Raw genomic sequence first — 21,305 nt, 5'->3', positions numbered from 1 at the left:
GTCTTTCCTTCTTTCTTGCAAAAGCAAAAAACAAAATATAAAAGTGAAAGTACAACAGCAACCCCAAAATGGGCAGTTCTCCTTTGCTCAGCTACATAGACTGGAGCTGGAAAATGGCATGAGCTCACGGAGGCCAAGGCAGTTGTTTCTGGATGCAGTCCAGGATCACCCATCACTTTTGTCTCTGGGTAGATTTTTTTTATGGTTTTTAAGTGGTGACTATGTGGCAGGCACTGTACTAAACGCTAGGATAGATAAAAGTTAAGCAGGTTGGACACAGTCCCTGTCCCACATAGTGCTGACAGTCTTAATCCCCATTTTACAAATAAGGTAACTGAGGCACAGAGAAGTTAAGTGACTTGGCCAAGGCATCCGCTCACAGAGCAGAGCGGTATTAGAACCCAAGTCCTTTTGACTCCCCGGTTCATTCACTATCCACTAGGCCAGGCTGCCTGTCAGATCTGGAAGGACTGCTTCCAACAGAACCAGCGGAAAGACTGCCAAACGAGCCTCCAATAATCACTGCTCTGTTAGGGAAAGACCTCTCCAAATAAAGGTGAACCTCTGGGCTGAGGATAGGAATTAAATGCATAAGCGCTCACAGTTGCTGTTGGGTGGGTGTGACTAGAGTGTTTATGAATTAGCTGAGGAAGACTTTCTGGAGGAGTTCAGATTTTAGGAGGACTTTAAAGATGGGGAAATACATTAGTGGGTGGGAGAAGTTCCAGGTGAGGAGACATTGTAGGACTGAGGAGTTGGAACCCAGAGAGTTGAGAAGATAGAGTAAGAAGGTGAATTTCAGAGGAGCAGAGAGTGAGCTGGGAAGTAGTGGATGAAGAGAGAGTCAATGTGTAAGATAGAGAGAACTGGCAGAGAGTCATTAAGACAATTGTGAGGACGTTGTTCTCGGTAAGGAGGGATAGGTATCCACTGGAGGAGGCTGTGGGACAGAGGGGATTTGTTTAGTTCAAGAGAGAATTGAGTAACTTTGAAGGCAGAGGGAAAGGAACCATCCAAGAATGAGGTTGAAAATAAAAACAAGAAAGGGTGGGGAAACAATTACTTGCTGGAGATGAGAAGGGATGGGATCAATAGCACTAGATTTAGAGGTTAGATGGGAAACTTTCTCTAAAGAAACAAAAAGGATGGAGGGGGAAGAGTAGTAAAGGAGGTTAGTAGAGTATTGAGGAATTTTCTATTTTATCAACAAAGTTTTTGACAAATTCATCAAGGGTTAATGGGGAGGTGGAGACACTGGGGGACCCAGGAGATCATTTTTTTAAAAATAAAAATGGTATTGGTTAAGTGCTTATTAGGTGCCAGGAACTGTACTAAAAGCTGGGGTAGAAACAAGATAATCACAATGGACACAGCCCATGTCCCACCTGGGGCTCACAGTCTTCATCTTCATTTTACAGATGAGGAAACTGAGGCATAGAGAGGTTAAGTGACTTGTCCAAAGTCACACTGCAGACAAACGGCAGAGCGGAGATTAGAACCCAGGTCTTCTGACTCCCAGGCCTGTGTGTTTTCCACTAGGTCACGCCGCTTCTCTTTAAAGGTTTGGAATAGTTTTTGGGAGTTATGGGAATGGAAGCCAATGAGGGAGGAAAGCAAGAGTTACTCAGCCGAAAAGAGTTAAAGCAGGTCAGAGTGATGTGAAGTGGCAAAAGTTGGTCTGGTGCCTAGATTTCTTTCCAGCAGTCTCGGGAGTGGATCCAAAGGTAAGAGGTCGGGTTGGGGAGGGCGGGGCGGGAATACTCAGAATTAGGGGGAAAAGGGGTACAGTGACAGATCAAAAGATTCATTCATTCAATAGTATTTATTGAGCACTTACTATGTGCAGAGCACTGTACTAAGCGCTTGGAAGGTACAAATCGGCAACAGATAGAGACAGTCCCTGCCCTTTGACGGGCTTACAGTCTAATCGGGGGAGACGTGCAGACAAGAACAATGGCAATAAATAGAATCAAGGGGAAGAACATCTCATAAAAACAATGGCAAATAAATAGAATCAGGGTGATGTACATCTCATTAAACACAATAAATAGGGTGATGAAGATATATGCAGTTGAGTGGACGAGTACAGTATTGAGGGGGTGGGACGGGAGAGGGGGAGGAGGTGAGGGAAAGGGGGGAGAAGAGGGTTTAGCTGCGGAGAGGTGAAGGGGGCGGAGAGGGAGCAGAGGGAAAAAGGGGGGAGCTCAGTCTGGGAAGGCCTCTGGGAGGAGGTGAGCTTTAAGTAGGATTTGAAGAGGGGAAGAGAATTAGATTGTCGGAGGTGAGGAGGCAGGGCATTCCAGGACCGCGGGAGGACGTGGCCCAGGGGTCGATGGCGGGATGGCCGAGACCGAGGGACGGTGAGGAGGTGGGCGGCGGAGGAGCGGAGCGTGCAGGGTGGGCGGTGGAAAGAGAGAAGGGAGGAGAGGTAGGAAGGGGCAGGGTGATGGAGAGCCTCGAAGTCTAGAGTGAGGAGTTTTTGTTTTGAGCGGAGGTTGATAGGCAACCACTGGAGGTTTTTAAGAAGGGGAGTGACATGCTCAGAATCTTATAGTGCTAGGGCCAAGTTGATGAAGTTTGAGATGGAGCATTATCCGGAGATGATGATGCCCAGGATGATGTATGGCAGAGGTGGAGTAAAGGAAAAGGTTCACACAGTTGAGGAATATAAGGAAGTCATTGACTAAGGGGTCAGAGGGATCATGAACATGGAGACTGGAGTCCCCAAGGATCAGAGTAGGAGAAGGGAAGACGAGAAAGGCATCAAGGCTTTCATTTTGTGTGGCCAAGATTTAATACATCTCCCTCTGATGTTCTGTTTTTAAAGAAGGTATTTTGAAATCCTCAGTTTTTGAAACCCCAGTTGGTCCAGATTGTCCACCCTGGTCATTCATTCCAGCTTTTGAATGGCCTGTTTCTCCCACGTTGGACATGAGTTCACCCGATACCTATCCTACTGGAAACTACAACTTGGGAGAAAAAAATTAGCTGTGCAGAGCTCTCTCCTGAAGTAGGACAATCAAATGTTTGAATAAGACAATCAAATGTTTGAGGCAGGTGTTTAAATCCCCTTGTTGTCTAAAAAAGGTATTGGGTGAAATAGCACACTTCCATAAAGAATTTTCCAGCCTGGTAAACCCAGACACCTATATCCAAGCTCTCCAAACTATGAGCCCTGGTGGTAGGTAGGGTGCAGGTTTAGCATGGGAAAGGAACAAGAACCCTGAGACCAAGATATTGTATCTGCCTCTGCTGAAATGTGTGCCTTTGGAGCTGAGCCTTTCTTCACCTTCTTTTCTTTCTAAAGTGATTTTTATATTTCATTCATTCATTCAATCATATTTATTGAGGTCTTACTGTGTGCAGAGCACTGTACTAAGTGCTTGGAAAGTACAATTCAGCAACAAAGAGAGACAATCCCTGCCAATGCCAGGCTTCAGTCTAGACTTCTTATACCTGGATGGAGAAATGTATTCCAGATTGTGGCCAAGAAAAGGTTTCTGGTCAACTTCACTGTCTTAACTCATCTTCACCCCCATCTCCCATCTCTCTATTGCACATTTTTGATGGAAGAAATCTGGGCCAGTGATTTTGTGTGGGAGGAAAAGAGGTGAGAGAGAACTAAGTTTAAAAAAAAAAATCAAGAAATGACAACCTGAAGGATCCCAACAGTATCATTTTAACTTTAAAAGTGCCTGAGAAGAGACTGCATAGCCTATGTAGGTGTATGCAAACAAGATTTAAATTTCATGCAAATTGATGGGTGCCCTCCTACCTCTTCCCCTCCCTCCCGCCTTCTATTTCACCTACCTGAATCAAGAAAGTCATCCCCGAGCCCTGCTGGAGCTATAAAGAGAAGACAAAGTGCCAGATAGGCCGGGATCTTTGAGCACAGAGCCACCATTTCATCACAAACCTAAGGTCTGCAGAGGGCCATTCACACTCCATACAGCCTCCTCACCGAGGGAGTGTGAATGACTTTCCACCGCCCCTCACCACCAAAAAAGAAAGAAGACCTGATCTGCCAGGACTTGTCAGGACTATGCCAGGACCATAAAGCTGACATCTCACCAAGTTTTGGAGTTTGTTCAGGTTTCTGGGTCCAGCCTGGAGCTGCCTCCTCACACCCACTCTTCATCCCTGCTTCCAATAACTGTGCCTGGAGTGTGGAAGTTTATCAAGACGGCTCCTTCCATGGACTCTTTATCTACCTCCTTAAATGTGACCTAATTGAAAGAGCACAGTCCTGGCAGCCAGAGGACCTGGGTTTTCTAATGTCAGCTCTGCCACTTGACTATTTTGTGGCTTTGGGTAAGCCACTTAACCTCTTTGCATCTCAGTTTCCTGATCTATAAAATGGGAATTAAAATCCCTGTTAGCCTTCCTACGTAGACTTTGAGTCCATGTGGTCAGGAACTGTGTTTAACCTGAATATCTTGTGTTGCTCCCCGGTGCTTTGTACCGTGCTCAACACATAGTAAATGCTTAACGCATTCCACAATTATACATATATGCCATCTAATTGTTTCCGATTCATAATGACTTTATGGACATATTTTCTAGAGAATGTCCTATCTTCTGCCATAATCCATAATCTTGCTAATGACTCTTCCATTATCACTGTTATGGTTTCTATCCATCTAGCTGCTAGTCTGCCTCTTCCACATTTTTATTGGACTTTCCCTAGCATTAGTGTATCTTCTCCAGAGACTTCATCCTCCTGATGATGTGTCCAAAATATATTAATCTGTTGAGTCATTTTGCCTTCTAAAGACCACATTAGCTCAATCTGCTCCAGAACCCATTTGTTTGTTTTTTGGCAGTCTATGGTATTCCCAAGAATCTTCTCTGACACTACATTTCAAAAGAATCGATGCTCTTTCTATCCTATTTTATCACTGCCCAGCTTTCAGATTCATATAGTGTCACTGGGAATGCCATAAAATTGACCATTTGTAATTTTGTGGCAATGGTTACATCTAACGTAACAACTGCCACAGTGATTATTGGCTATTAATTCTTATATTTTACACCTTCTCATTGTCAGTGAAATGTCTATAATATCATTTCTGTTTTCTAAATATCTTATTTCCCAATCTAAACTGTAAGTCCCCTGGAGGTCAGGGACCACGTCAGCATTGGTTCTATTGCATTCATCCCAGCACCTAGTACAGTGGCCAGCACATACTAGGTCCTTCATAAATTCCATTACAACTACTACTTGAAGCTGGAGCAGGAAAATCTGTCTGCCCCTCATCCCCTAAATCCAAGCATCTTGCTTCCCATTGACTGACTTAACTCGCTGAACCACAAGGAGCACTAGGCATGTGGACCCTTCTCTCATCACCTGTGGAAAGAAATTTTGTAGAAACTGATTTGATATCATAGTTTTTCCCAATACTCCAGGACTCTGAAGGGTGAATAAATGCAGCTCTAATGAACTACACGAGGCCTAGTGTGGAAAGCTCACAGAAATTGCCTCTATGTTCTAGTTTGCAATAACTGTATCTTTTAAACCTCATGTAAAATGTAAGAACAGAAAAAATAATACTTCTGGGTCAAAACAGTGATCCAATATCTCTGTTTTTTTCCTTCAACAGAGGTAACTGGATCTTCAGAGAAATTACATGCTGATTTTGGTCGACATCAATCCAAGCAGGTGAGGATGTACAATCTAACATTCCACTGCTGGAAGCTTGTGGGGGGAAGGAATGTGTCTGCCAACTCTATTGTATTGCACTTTCCTAAGCGCTTAGTATAGTGCTCTCCACAAAGTTAGTGCTCAATAAATACTACTGGTTGATTCATTACTGCCCTTTTAACAATCCTACTGTTTTCTCTAGAAACCCGCTATGTATGTTGTGTCCAAGAATTTACCCACATTCTCCTGGCTGCAACCTTGTCATAGGCGGAGAATGTGTCTACCCATTCTGATGTATTGTACTCTCCCAAGCATTTAGTACAGAGCTCTGCACACAATAAGTGCTCAATAAATATCATGAATTGATCTCTCAAATTTATTAATATTGTCAGCTTGACTATGTTTTTTGGTGATGAATTCTATGTCATTCACTATGTGAAGTGCTGTTTCATTTGGTCTGTTCTGAACCTTCCATCTTAGTTCAGTGGGTTTCTCCTCATTCTAGTCTTGCAGAATTTGGTGAATAATTCTATGTTAGTGCAATCCCCAGCAATATTGTCTTTGCAAACTTTAATCATGTCCTCTCTTAGTCTTCAACTTTCCAGCCTGAAGAAACCTGACCTTTTCAGTCTACCTTCATGCAGATTCTCATCATTTCACAAATAATCTTGTTAGTTCTTCCTTACACCCTTTCCAACCTTCTTACATCCTCTTTAATGTGACAGTATCAAAGCCTTACACCATGTTCATTCAATCGTATTTACTGAGCACTTACTGTGGGCAGAGCACTATACTAAGTGCTTGGGAGAGTAAGAAATAATAAAATGACACATTCTGTGATCACGAGCTTACAGTCTATGCAGATGTTACAATTTTACACAGTGGCAAAATTGCCTTTTGTTCGGTTTTCTATACCCAGCATTTTGAACTTACATTCCCCCCCTTCCCTTCTCCCCGCCAATATTGTTGAATTAAAGCTGTTTCCAGGGTGGCCCCTTTAAAAGAAGTATTGGTTTTTGCAAAATTTGTGCAGAAACTACTGACATTGTAATACCAAAAATTGGGAAATTAAAGTCATGAACACTGCCTAGGTCTAAGTCTTTATAAACAATGAGTAAGAATACCCCGAAAGTATATCCAGAAAACATAAAGGAAATGTGTTGGAGCTTCCTTTTTATAAAAAGTGGAGAATTTGGCAAATTAAACTCATTATTTCATATGCCTCCCTTATGTCTCTATTCATTTTCATTGCCCTTTTCTGGACCTTTTCTATTTCTGTTGTGCTGCTGAGTTGACTAATGGCATTTAATATTATGTTCTATTTTAGATCGCAGGTATTATTTTGTCTTGTGCAGCAATAGGACATTAAACAACCTCCACAAACACACTTTTAGAAATCGATGAAGTGTGGCTTCCCGGTGCTGGATACTGAATAGCAGCTTCAAAAGAAAATGAGGAAAAGATATTTGTGAATCTGGTGTTGAGGTGATGCACTTGGTAGCCACTGCAAGGCGTAGAGGATAGAGCACGGGCTTGGGAGTCAGAAGGTCATGTGTTCTAATCCCGGCTCCACCACTTATCTGCTGTGTGACCTTGAACAAGTCATTTGACTTCTCTGTGCCTCAGTTACCTCATCTGTAATATGGGGATTGAGACAGTGAACCCCATGTGAGACAGAGACTGTGTCCAACCTGAAAGTTGCTTGTATCCACCCCAGTGCTTACTACAGTGCCTGGTACATAGTAAGCACTTAATGAATACCACAATTATTATTATCATCCCCTGTCACCAACAAAGCCAGGGCTATCCCCCTGAGTCTGAGACCTGGGAGGTCTGGATTGGTCTGGGATCATCCCTACTAGAGAACTCCTAGCGGGGGGAATGTTTGAGTGTTTGCCTTTCGGCCTGGAACTTCCTCCCCTTCACATCCAGCAAACTGTTCTCCCCATCTTCAATGTCCTTCTGAAATCACATCCCTCTCAGGAGGTCCTCCCTGATTCATCTCTCATCCCTCCACCCGAATGTCACAACAGCACTTGAGTGTCACCTGTGCACTTGGGTAATCACCCACAGCACTTATGAACCTATGTTTGTACTCTATGGCTTCCCCCACCTGTGATTTATTTTAGTATCTGTCTCCCTGTTTAGACTGTAAACTCTATACTCACTCTAAAGTACTCTCCCAAGCACTTAGTACAGTGTTTTATATAAAGTAGTGCTCAGTAAATATGATTGATTGATTGAATGGTTTCATAGGCAACCAAATGGCTTTCTCTTAACTGCAAAGTATAATATAAAGGCAGGAGCATGATGGGAATTGGATCCCCTTCCACAAATCACTTCGAGACATCCCTGATGCCCCAGACTCTCAATATGGAGTTATCTCTAGTTTTCGCCATTTAACTTTGTCTTGAGAGAAAATCTGAAAGTATTAAAAACTGAAAATAGGGATGTGGCATACACTTCAACATTCCTAAACAGAAATCTGCATTTCCTTCCTGGCTTTTGAGGACAAGAATTGGTTCATTACCACTTCATACTAGCAAATTACTTAGATAATTAAGACTGAAAAAATACATTTCATGTCAATGTTCTGGATCTTTCAAGCCTCATTTTTGTTTGACTTGCCTTACTCAACTTCCAAATGAATTTCATGCAATAGAATAAAACATTTCCCTAAGTCCTCATTTCCCCACCCACTCTGCCCTCTGCATTAACTGCATCTGGCTGTGTTCCCCATCAGCACCTCAATAGTCACTCCAGCCCCCCCAGAAATTACAGACATATCCTTCCACTCTATTTTCCCTGTGTTTAATTAAATGTACTGTCTGTCTTCCCCTGTAGACTGTATGCTCCTCGTGGGCAGGGATCAAGTCTACTAACTCTACTATAATGTACTTTCCCAGCGCTTAGTTCTGTCAGGTCCAACAAAAGAATCAAGTCGCAGCAATACAGCACGAGGGGTTTATTACTGCAATATTAATACAGATTTGCATAGGTGAGGTAAGACAGTCAGTTGACCTAAAAGCAGGCACAACCTCACTATTGAAAGGTGGAAGATATAGCTATTTATAATCTGTGGTGGTGTGGTGTTCCACACCAGGAGAATTCAATCATGTGTGGCTTCAGTTTTCTTAACTGAGGACAGGGGAAGATATGGCTGAAGGATGATTTAGGAAAACAAGCTAGATTAATACAAAATGGACACTGAAAACAAAATGAGGTAAGGCTGATTAAGAGTTGGTTTCCTCAGTACAGTGCTGTGCTCGCATTGCTTGAAAGCACTTCTATCATTCCCAAGCACCACCAACAGCTTTACCAGACAATATAGTGCTAGAAAAGTCTCCAGCTGGGATTCTTGCTGATGTCATACTATTTTTACTAGGGGAGAGAAGGAAGTGTGACTCCATGAGAAAATCAAATATTCTTATTTCTGGAAATGCTATTGACTTCTTGTGTGAGGTGGAACACTCCCTAAATCTCTCTCTTAATGTTTGTGTTTCAGTCCAAAGGCATATCCAGCGCTTAGTACAGTGTCTATCATGTAGTATGTTCTTAATAAATGCCATAATAATAATTATTATTATAACATGACCCTCATTTATTTGGCATGGTGAGACTTGAGATGAAAAGTTCATGAAGAAACCACCCCAGTGCATCACTCTAATTAAGTGCAAGTTTCTTGTGTCTTATCATCATTATTAGAATTAACATTTATTTAATACACCAGTATCATTTACAGATTCAGAGCAAACTGACTGAGAAGATAAGAAATGGCCTGGAAAAAAAAATCCAATTCCAAAATAGAAAAATGTGTTAACATTTTTGGACCACTAAGACTAAATTTAAACTAGACGATATTCACACCGGCTGAAAATAGCCAGCTCGGGTATGTCTATTCAAATTTTCTTAATCTAACCACCTCAATTTATTGCTCACTAATTAGATAGAATTGTTGCTTGAAATAAAGCAATCACCACCCAGTAATTACTTCATTGTAAAATGTAATGAGCATCCAAATACTGACATATACTGTAAAAATTGCTGCACAATAAATAGAATGCAGTTTTCCAACAATAACCTAGCACTGAATTCTGTTAGTGTATTTCTTCATGAAACATGTTTATGTGATAGTCTTCCAATTTTATGGCTGAAGTTTATCACCATAAGGTGCATTTCATGACAGTCGAATAACTACATTCAGTTAGACTTGTCACCATGTGCCTTCAGTATCAAGACACATGCTGATTGTATCAAATACTGTTGACTGTCTTAGTACCGCAAATAGAAAAGATGATTACATTGTTCTTTTTAGATATGATGTAATATTATTCACATTGCAAGGGACTGAAGGTCAAGGTTGTCTAGGAACATGAGAAAGATTGTCAGCTGAAAGCTTCCTAATGTAGTGATGATTCCCTAATGGGCAAAGAACTAGTTTACATTACTGTTTCCAAGATTTCTTACGTAACAGACAACATAAAGATGTGCTAAAATCCAATCTTTGGGGTCAATCACTGTGCCTGCCTAAAGAGAAATCAGAGCAGGGTTTGATACCTTCCCCCTTTATAGATATATTCATTTCTCCCAGAACATTGAATTGGAAGCCAGGAAACTTGTCTTCAAGTCCCGGCTGGGCACTGATCCCTGTGTAACTTTGACCAAGTCCCTTAGCTACTTTATCCCTCAGTGTCTCCTGCTATAAAAGGAAGGAGACTTCTTGACCTGCATAACAGGCCCTGAGGTTAGTTCTATCCTGAGGGAAATGGGAAATGATACTTTGAATTGGAACTTGAGAGCCATTGTGTGAATGAAGAAAATACATATGAAGTTCTTTGAGCTTCTCAGAGGAAAGTTTCCTCATAAAACACTTTAGTACAGAGCTCAAGCACTTAGTACGGTGTTCTGCGCACAACACGTGCTCAATAAATACCACTTGATTGATAAATAAATGAGAGTGGTGAAGGAGTAATTGGAACGTGAAATAGAAGCAGTGTGGCCTAGTAGTGATTTGTACCTACCCCTGCGCTTAGAACAGTGTTTAACACAGTAAGTGCTCAACGAGTCTTGTCTTTTCTTATGCCGAGTCATCTCCGACCCTTAGCGACACATCTCTCCCAGAACACCCCACCTCCATCAGCAATCATTCTGGTAGTGTATCCATAGAGTAAAACAAGCAAAACAATGAAATTAAAACTACTTGAGGAACCATCAATAAATGATAATAAAACATTGAAGACTGATAAGATATGTGATCTGTGTACTGTAGGAGTCATATGATCATGTTCAGCTCATGGGAGGAAGAAGAAGCTTGCTATATAACAGCAATGGAAGATTTAGATGGTACTTCCTCAACATCACATTTTCCATCAAATTTTACCCTGATAGGAACTTAATTAAAATGTTATGCATCTATGATTTCAATAATTTATAAGAAGGCCAGTTAAGCAAGAATGAACATTTGATTCACACCAAAGGTCAAATTCTGACCTTGGAGGTATAGTTGACGTCAATGGGGACACCGCTTGAGCTCTCGAAATTGGAATTCAGGACTGTTTAATCAATAGCAGGCATCTGTTTACTATCTAATCATTTCACTTCAAAGGACACTTTAAAACACACAGATTAATTTGTGGCATCTGGTCTTCCAGGAGTGGCTATCACTCAGATATTAACTCTAGCACATAGGATCATCCATTTTGGGCTTTCATCTTTAGAAAAGCTTCCTCACCTTCATGAGCCAACAAAGCTGCATCCACTTTATTGGGTTTGGCTATGAGAATCCATTCATAGCCAAGTAATTTTCACTATTTTCCCTACAAATGCAATCGGCAACAGAAACACTAGGGGCTGGTCATTTGCCAGGACAAGGAGACGACTGCCAACCCAGACCGCCAAGGAGAGCGCTTACTATGTACCAGGCACTAAGCACTGAGGTGATTGCAAGCTTATCGGGTTGGACACTACCTGCCCCACAAGGGGCTCACAGTCCTATTTTACAGATGAGGTAACTGAGGCCCAGAGAAGTCAAATGACTTGCCCAAGGTCACACAGCAGACAAGTAGCAGAGATGAGATTAGAACCCATGATCTTCTGACTCCCAGGCCTGTGTTCTATCCACTGGGTCATAGGAATCTCCAAATTTTATGCTCCTTCAGGGCAGAGATGATGTCCACCCAACTCTGCTATATTACACTCTCTCAAGTGCTCTGCATAAAGTAAGTACTCAGTAGACCTGAATGATTGATTGAGTTACCCAAGATACTCTCAAGGAATGGATGGGGCACAGGGTGTCTGCACAGAACTTGCTGCTGTTCATAAAGAGGGAGATCGATCCTTTTTTAATGGTTTGTGATAATCACCAGATTATCAGGCACTGTGTTAAGCAGTCATGTAGATACAAGGTAATCAGGTTGGACACAGTCCATGTTCCACATGGGACTTTCAGGCTTAATCCCCATTTGACAGATGAGGTAACTGAGGCCCAGAGAAGTTAAGTGACTTGCCCAAGGTCAGATGGCAGACAATGGCGAAGCCAGGATAAGAGCCCAGGTCCCTCTGACTTGCAGGTCCAAGGTCTATCCTAGACCACACTGCTTCTTTTGAGGGGAACCTAGTGAGGTAGGTTACTCTTTAAACTAGTTACTCTTTAAAGGTTCTGTTGGAAGGTCTGAAAGAGGGGATCCTAGTTTTATCTCCACTTCCCAAATTCATAAGTCCTCTGGGGAGCCAAGAGCCATCCGAAGTCCCCTACATGCTTTCTCCCCTTAAAAGTTGGATTTGCCAGAGAGGAGTAGGTGGTCCAGCTAGAATGGTACTGGTCTCCTGGGACTATCTTGGACTTAATCCAACCTCCCAAGTGTCTGGGAATAATTTGAAACTGCCCTCGGGTTTGAGGGGGTAGGAACTTCTGCCATTTGGCCACAGCTCAGTGCCTAGGGGACTTCCCCTAGCTGGACTCCAAAATACCCTCCAAAAACACACATGACTCTGCATTACTGTTTCTACCTACCTAATGGGGAGAGATATACCTATGCCAATGTGTATATTGATATAAATACCTGACTTTTGTGTTCTAAGCTCGCTATGATAGGAATATCAGATCCTGACGGGCAGGAGTCACCAAAGAGAATTGAGCTCTATATTACAGAAAAGCATCATGGTGTTTGGATAGAGCACGGGCCTGGGAGTCAGAAGGTCATGGGTTCTAATCCCAGCTCTGCCACTTGACTGCTGTGTGACCTAGAGCTAGTCACTTCATTTCTCTGGGCCTCAGTTACCTCAACTGTAAAATGGGGATCAAGACTGTCAGCCCCATGTGGGACAGGGACTGTGTCCAACCCAATTTGCTTGCTTCCCCTCCAATGCTTAATATAGTGCCTGGAACATAGTAAGTGCGTAACTAATATCACAATTATTAGTAGTATTATTATTACCTACGAAGATATGTGTGGGAGGGGATTCCAGGATACAAGCTTCTATATATGCTTGGCTTCCTTAGGCTTACTATTGATTTAGAGATATGTAATGACACTATGAAACAGTTCATAATCATCTGCAAGTTTTCTTGCATGCATGATTCCAGAGCACCGAAATCACCATCCAGCAGTTCCTAGGAGACTACTTCAAAGACTTTTGTTAATGCCAGGGACCATAATAAAGTGCCAGCTGCAGGCGCCTCAGGCATGAGGCTCAAGGATGAAAGCCTTGGCATAGCTGGGAGAAATCAAGACTAATGATCAGGAAGTTCTTGAAGGCTGAGATCCTTGGGAGCAGATGAATTCACCAGGGCAGAACAACGGACCAAATCATCCTCTATTATATCTCTCTGTTTTGCATCTGAATGCTGGTGTTAGATCAGTGACTGCATCTTATTATTTTTTTTTACATTTCCTTAACATCTATGGTTATATTTTCAGTTTATGCCCTTCAGGTTCAAAAGTGACCCTGCTGATGGTGAGGTTTTATCAGCATGTGCAAGTGTTGCTGACAAGACCACTGAATACATGGTTTGGCAATTCCTTCCCCCATTATTCCTCTGTAGTGATTAATCCTCGCTGTTCTTGAATATTTGCTAATCTCAGTGATCGGCACTGTATTTATTTGTCTCTCCTGGTGTCACGATCCTCTAAAAGTCTCTATCCATGACAGTAAATCCTGTTTCTGAGCTGTTGTCTGTGGTTCTCTCCCTACTACCCAGTGCTATACCACATTATTTGAGGTTTAGCTTTATTATTGTATTTATTAAGCACTTACTATGTATCAAGCACTGTTCTACGCACTGGGGTAGATACAAAGTTAATCAGTTTGGATACAGTCCCTGTCCCATAGGGGCCTCACAGTCTAAGTAGGAGGGAGAGCAGGTACTTAATCCCCATTTTACAGATGAGGAAACTGAAGGACAGAGAAGCAAAGTGACTTGTCCAAAGGTTACACAGCAGACACTTAGCAGATCTAGGATTAGAACTCAGGTCCTCAATTTCCCAGGATTGTGCTCTTTCCCTAGGCCATGTTGCTTCATTAAAGAGTTGCTTCTATCTACCTTCTTTATGGTTTCCACATTTCAACTCACCATAAGACAGTTATTTAGGTACAGTCAGTTTGGCCATAACACAGAGGTCATGTTCCTAAAGAACATCTCCTTCAGTCAATTTTGCATTGTCATATTCATATGGCATTTGTGGCCCGGCACTGCTCAAAATCGTTTCTTCCAGCACTGCATCCTGCAGTTTCCAGACAAATGCATAATTTTGGAAAGATGTTCCCCAATTCTGTACGCTCCTTGAGGGTAGGATCATGCCTACCAACTGTATTGTACTCTCCCATTTCCCCATTTCCTTAGGACAGTGTTCTGCACACAGTAAGCACTGAATAAATACCAAGGATTTGCTATTTGGTGAAAACATTCTACCCAAAACGCACACAGAAAACTATTCTCCTTACGCGACCTGCGCATGGTTGCACCTCAGAACCCTACAAAAGCTGGACATTACAAATGGCCTGAATCCTGAGGCTGTGTTGATACTGTACTAATGGGCAAATTACAGGACCCCCCTATATTTCTCAATTTGGTTTTGTTCCTCCTTGTCTATCCTTCTAGCATTGGATAGTGGGCTACCCAGGTAACAGATTTCAGTGATAATACTTAACTGCGAATCACTGGCACTGATTTTTGGTCATCTCCGTAGCCTGCACAAACCGTTTTGGTAACCCATCATTCTATCAATAGTAACACAATCTTTTTCAAACTGACTGAAGACTATAAGCTCCCCGTGGGCAGGGGATAACATCTACCAATTCTATTGTAAAAAGCAGCGTGGCTCAGTGGAAAGAGCACGGGCTTTGGAGTCAGAGGTCACGAGTTTGAATCCCAGCTCTGCCGCTTGTCAGCCTGTGTGACTGTGGGCGAGTCACTTCACTTCTCTGTGCCTCTGTTCCCTCATCTGTAAAATGGGGATTAAGACTGTGAGCCCCACGTGGGACAACCTGATTCCCCTGTGTCTACCCCAGCGCTTAGAACAGTGCTCGGCACATAGGAAGCGCTTAACAAACATCAACTTTACTTTCCCAAGCACTTAGTACAGTGCCTTGTCCACAGTAAGCACTCAATAAATACCACTGATTGTTCAACCGCCAGCCCATAATGCTTGGATCATTCTGAGAAGTGATTTGTTGTCATCTGCATGTCGGTCTACCTATTACTTTGATTCTTGGGAAAGAAAGCACTATTGTCATTTCACCTTAGAGAAGCAGCGTGGCTCAGTGGAAAGAGCATGGGCTTTGGAGTCAGGGCTTATGAGTTCGAATCCCAGCTCTGCCACTTGTCGGCTGTGTGACTGTGGGCAAGTCACTTAACTTCTCTGTGCCTCAGTTCCCTCATCTGTAAAATGGGGATTAAGACTGTGAGCCCCACATGGGACAACCTAATTCCCCTATGTCTACCCCAGCGCTTAGAACAGTGCTCGGCACATAGTAAGCGCTTAACAAATACAAATACCAAATACCAACCTTCAGGCCTCACAGTCCTGATTACTAAATGCAATCACCTGCTCTTCGAGTGTTAGGCATGCTCTTCACATTTCTTCATAACTTTCTACTGTTGAGTTGATCATGTGGGAATAAAACTCCCAATTCCAAATAAACTACTTTAAATTTACAGAGACTTGATTCATGTCTTTGGCTTAACAGATAGTGTTTCTCTGTGGTTTCTACAGCCTTGAGTGGAGAGAGCCACTTGCTACTTGCATGGGAAGCAGCATGGCTTAGTGGAAAGAGCATGGGCTTGGGAGTTAGAGGTCATGGTTCTAATCCCAGCTCTGCCACTTAACAACTGTGTGACTTTGGGCCAATCACTTAACTTCTCTGTGCCTCAGTTACCTCATCTGTAAAATGGGGATTAAGACTGTGAGGCCCACGTGGGATGACCAGGTTACCTTGTATCTACTCCAGTACTTAGAACAGTGTTTGGCACATAGTAAGTGTTTAACAAATATCATTATTATTATTATTATCTGCGCACCAGGCTTGCCAACTGCCTGAACATTGATTCATTTCATTCTATTGTAATTATTGAGCCCTTCTGAAAGGTCACCTCCTCTAAGCCTCTCCTTTCCTTTGCTTTCTTTCCCCTCCCCATCACCGTGACTTGCTCCCTTTGCTTTACCTCCCTCCCCACACCACAGCACTTGTGTATATATGTACATCTTTAGAATTCTATTTATTTATATTAATGATGTGCATATACCTATGCTATTTATTTATATTGATACCACTGATGCCTGTTTACTTGTTTTGATGCCTGTCTCCCCCATTCTAGAATGTGAGCCCATTGTGGGCAGGGATTGTCTCTATCTGTTGCTGAATTGTACTTTCCAAGTGCTTAGTACAGTGCTTTGCACACAGTAAGCATCAATAAATAAGACTGAATGAATGAATATTGAACAGTTACTGTGTGCAGAGCACTGTACTAAGCACTTGGGAGAGAACAATACCAATATAAATTTATGCAACTGTGTCTACTGCAGCTGCAACCCAAAACACTGAAGCAGTGATGCCCTGGGGCAGAGACACACTGTAGCCCCCCGCCATGTAGGTGCCCACAATTTTTGCTCATTTTTATGGACTGTCTGTAAATTGATGGGGAGTTGGCATCCTAGGTGCATGAACTTTTGGCATCAGCTGTGATGGCAGGCACAGCTGCATGAATTTACGGGTAATCGGCAACCTGCTAGACACCCAAGGCAAATTAAGATTATAAAATAGCTAAGAGGTAAAAACGCTAAGGGAGGTCAGAGAGCCAAGTTTTGGGTGAGCCAAAACTGTTTTCTTTTCTTTACCCACTGACCTTAATGATTCAAACCCACAAGGTACGGGATAAATTATCCAACAGAAATAATAATAACTGTGGTATTTTTTAAGTGCTTACTATGTGCCAGGCACTGTTCTAAGTGCTGGGGTGGGTACAAACAAACTGGGTTGGACACAGTCCCTCTCCCACTGGGGCTCGCAGGCTTAATCCCCATTTTACAGATGAGGAAACTGAGGCACAGAGAAATGAAGTGACTGCTCAGTGGTAAGAGCACGGGCTTTGGAGTCAGATGTCATGGGTTCAAATCCCGGCTCGGCCACTTGTCAGCTGTGTGACTTTGGGCAAGTCACTTAACTTCTCGGTGCCTCAGTTACCTCATCTGTAAAATGGGGATTAAGACTGTGAGCCCCACGTGGGACAACCTGATTCCCCTGTGTCCTCCCCAGCGCTTAGAACAGTGCTTGGCACATAGTAAGCGCTTAACAAATACCAACATTATTAAGGTCATTCAGCAGACAGGTGGCGGAGCCAGGATTAGATCCCAGGTCTTCTGACTACCAGGCCCATGATCTATCCACTTGGCCAGGGAGATTCTTTCTACAAGGAACTCCTTTGTGAGGAAAGGAGGGGCAGAATCCCCACTCCTTCTGAAAGAAAAATAAATATCCTTTGCAATATGCAGAGTGAGGCTCTGAGTTATGACTGCACCCCAAATTAACAAAAAAAGAAAGAAAAGGTGGTAATAGCATAATGGATAAGCCTGTTGTGTCCCTTCTGAAGGGACTCTGGCCACTGATGCAAGCCTAGCAACTGACCTGAAGAGTGTTTCATTAAAAATTCAAGATTTGTCTTGTAACCAAGCACTAGGATGGGCTAGTGTCTCCTCTCATTGTTCTTACTGAATGCAAACGCAAATCCTGCATAGAGGAAAAACCCAGCAGGAGCATCAGGCTCCCAGTTCTCCAGTTCCCCTGAGGAGAACTCCCAAGGAGCTGAACTCGCTGGGATTATATGAACATAAACTTAAGTGAAAAATCCCTGCACCTTAAATCTATTGTCATTTAAAGAGGGGTAGGGGGGTGGCCCTTCAAATTCAAAATAGCATATCTATTGCAAGGAAATTTATAGCTGTCGCAAAGAACAAAATTGGTCCCTGCGAATACCTGATCTAAAAATATTTTATTGTGCTGTCAGTGCAGAGGCAGCTTGAAGCGGGAATTCTAACAGGGCTAAAATTAGAAGAGGGATGCTCACCTGATCTCAGATCCAGTTCTTTTTGTGGATCCAGTGCCCATCATAGACATAAGGAGGGTGGAAATGCCCTGAGCATAACGGAAATCCCCTCAGAGTTCAAATGAACAGCAAAACTATATTTGGGAAAAGTCATGATCTTCTCAGCCTGGACCAGTCCCCCTCTATTTCACACGCACATTCTGTGGGCACAGTTGTAAATTTCTCTAACATCCCCGAAGACCCCAAATTTGAATGGCAAATATGAGGGGAGAAAGAGCTGCCATTGTTTGGGGGGGGGGAGCTAAAAACTTTTCCATTAATGTTATAAATGGTCTTATCAGTTGCAATTTGCAACCTCAAACTGTAAGGGGACTCTGTAAAACACTAATGTCAGCTCAGGAGTGGTGCAGTCATACACACGAAGCGGAACAAGTGAGGGAACAAAAAGGTGGCTTGGAGCTGAAAATAAAAGATGTGCTAAAGAAAGAGAGAGAAAGAGAGAGACAGAGAGAGATGTATTGACATGGAACTACTGGATTTAATATCCCATGATATCATCAACTCCTGCCTGATTATGTCACGGCCCAGAAATAACCTTGGGTTTTCAGATGATTGACAAAATGGCCACCTCAGGGCCTTATCAACAGAGGAGGAGGAAAAAGCTACCAGGTGAGGTTCAGAGGGCCAAAAAGGAGAACCCAGGGAAGGTAGCCAAATGAAAACCAATCAGGTCAAAAATCCATTCTTTATCATTTACGGCATCCAGGTCAAGATATTTCAAGGGGACTTTACACACAGAAAACAGTGAGGAAAGAATGTCCCTCCCTCAAAATGGCTTCCCAACCCAGTGTACAGCCTGAGAGCTTTGTCCCAGCTGCCTCCTAGTTCCAGCACACTCAGTTCCACCCTTTCCAATCTTTCCATTATGCATTTTGGCTGGAATGGGATTAGGAAATATGAGCACATTCTTTCCACGGAGGAAGTCTGTTTGGGCTCGGCCCGCTGCATACTCAAAAAAGCTGCCTGCACGTATGTATGTGTCTTCGGAATAGGTGAGTTTCCACCAGATCGCAACCCTTACGGCCCAGGGGAGCTGGGAGCGGCAGGGGGATGAAACTGAACGTAGGAAGTGTAGCAGGCACTGCGGGTCACACAGCGGTCTCTCCAACCTCATCAGTGCCCCCAGGAAATAACATCGTCAGCAGCGGCATCATTTTCAAATATGGAGGATAATGAATGACACTGTTGATTCAATTTGTCCTTTCCCTCAGCAGAGAACTTTTCCGGCTGTCAGCTCTATGGATTTATGAATGCTATGGAGAGTTGGGACCACGTATATATTACTTTGGCTTTTGGGCTGTTTGTTTCAAAAGAAATGTTTGAATTGAACTATTTGGTGGAAAAAAAAAAAGCAAACACACTTGGCAGTCAGAATGGCTTTTTTAAATTGAAGGGAAAGAACAGAAAGGAAAAAGAAGAAATAAAATGTGCCATTATCCTACAGTCCCTAAATTAATGACATGAAATGTCAGCATTTATAGTGAGAAAATATTACATAACAAAAAACTATCGCATGCTCTTTGTTATTAGCTTGATAGTTTTGTCCTGCGACACATTTTTCCCAAGCAGCTGGCATGGGCATGCTGTCTAATAGCCTTGTAATACTGAATCAGTATTAGTAAAATGGATCCCTACAGCTTATGGATGAGAGCAACTCAGGTCAGTCCCCGTTACTGAACACACCTAATACTGTGTTCTAAATTTCCCTGCAACTATTCAAATGGAAGCTTGAAAAGAAAAATTGCCTCTCCCTCCAAAGCCCTAAAACAAAACAAAAAAAAGGCACCATATTGCCACTTTAGGGACCCATTTGTTCCCTGCTGTTGCTATTTCATATGTCATTTCAGTCCTGCAGTTAGCTATAAACCAAATCTTTTCTTTTCCCAGAGAGGAATAAGAGATGCCTGAAGGGAAACAAGAATGGAAAGCATCCTTAAAATGACTGATTTACAATTGGCAAGGAGATACAATATGAACATTATGGCTTTCTCATTGTGAGCATCACATTCGCAGCTCGTTCAGGGCTCTTACTCTAAAAGCACCCCCATGGCCTCACTGATGGCCCCAGGGAGTGTGTGGCATGAAAGTGGCCCGGTGGCCTCAGACATGGGAGAGAAGTTTCTGGGAGGGAGGGGTGAGTGATCTTGGACAGAAATGTAGAAGAGGAGAGGGGGGTGACTGACTAGAATGGTGCCTTGTGCCTCTGCTCTTGTGTATATTCTCTACCCCTTATGCCCTGGGGTAGACGCCAGGTAAGCTTAATGGATGTAGCTCCTGTCCCACATAGGACTCACAGCCTAAAGGAATGTGGTGAAGTTCTTTGTCCAGAATTGATGGACATACATCATTCAGTGAATGTTCAAGTGATATTTTAGTCATTGGCCATTACATGCTCAGCAAAAGCTCACACAACCTCATGGTCCCTAAAGCCAATTTTTCTAAGAACTGGACTCTGGCTGCAGTCCTATTAAACCTTCACTTCTTTCTTAACAGATATTAGCAAGAAGCAGCATAGAGTGTTAAAATTGAAGCAAAACCCACCATCTGAATAAGAAAAAAAGCCCTACAATAATATTCAGCTCCACTGTGTTTAGGGGTTAAGATTTGGCATTCACCTGTGAAATCCATCTCCTTCCTAACTAGGAGGAAAAGATTCCTGTGGGAAAAAAGCAAGTGACTATTGCTATTTAACGAATGAAAGGGATTGAAGAACACTCGGCTAATACATAGGACTGTGGAAATGCTCCAGTCGTGGAAGATTCCATTTTATGCTCCAGGCTCCTGTGCTGTGGAGTCTTTCTGTTGGCCTGGTTTCAAAACTAATCCTAGATGCATAAACCTGAATAACATTTTTCAATGAAGTGTCACAAGCTTTAATTTGGATTTAATTAACTAGTTTCTATTAGGCTTATTATATACCAGCCAATTTTGGAAAGAGCACCCACTGAGGCTTATGAATATGCAAAACATAAGTCTGTTTGGCATTGAAAAAACTGAAAACTTAGTCGCAGCAATGAAGATGTAATTATATTTTTTTAATAATCAATTACCCTGTAAGCATCC

Source organism: Ornithorhynchus anatinus, chromosome 8 (genome assembly GCF_004115215.2).
Source record: "Ornithorhynchus anatinus isolate Pmale09 chromosome 8, mOrnAna1.pri.v4, whole genome shotgun sequence".
Lineage (NCBI taxonomy): Eukaryota > Metazoa > Chordata > Mammalia > Monotremata > Ornithorhynchidae > Ornithorhynchus > Ornithorhynchus anatinus.
Note: the sequence above shows the minus strand (reverse complement) of the source record.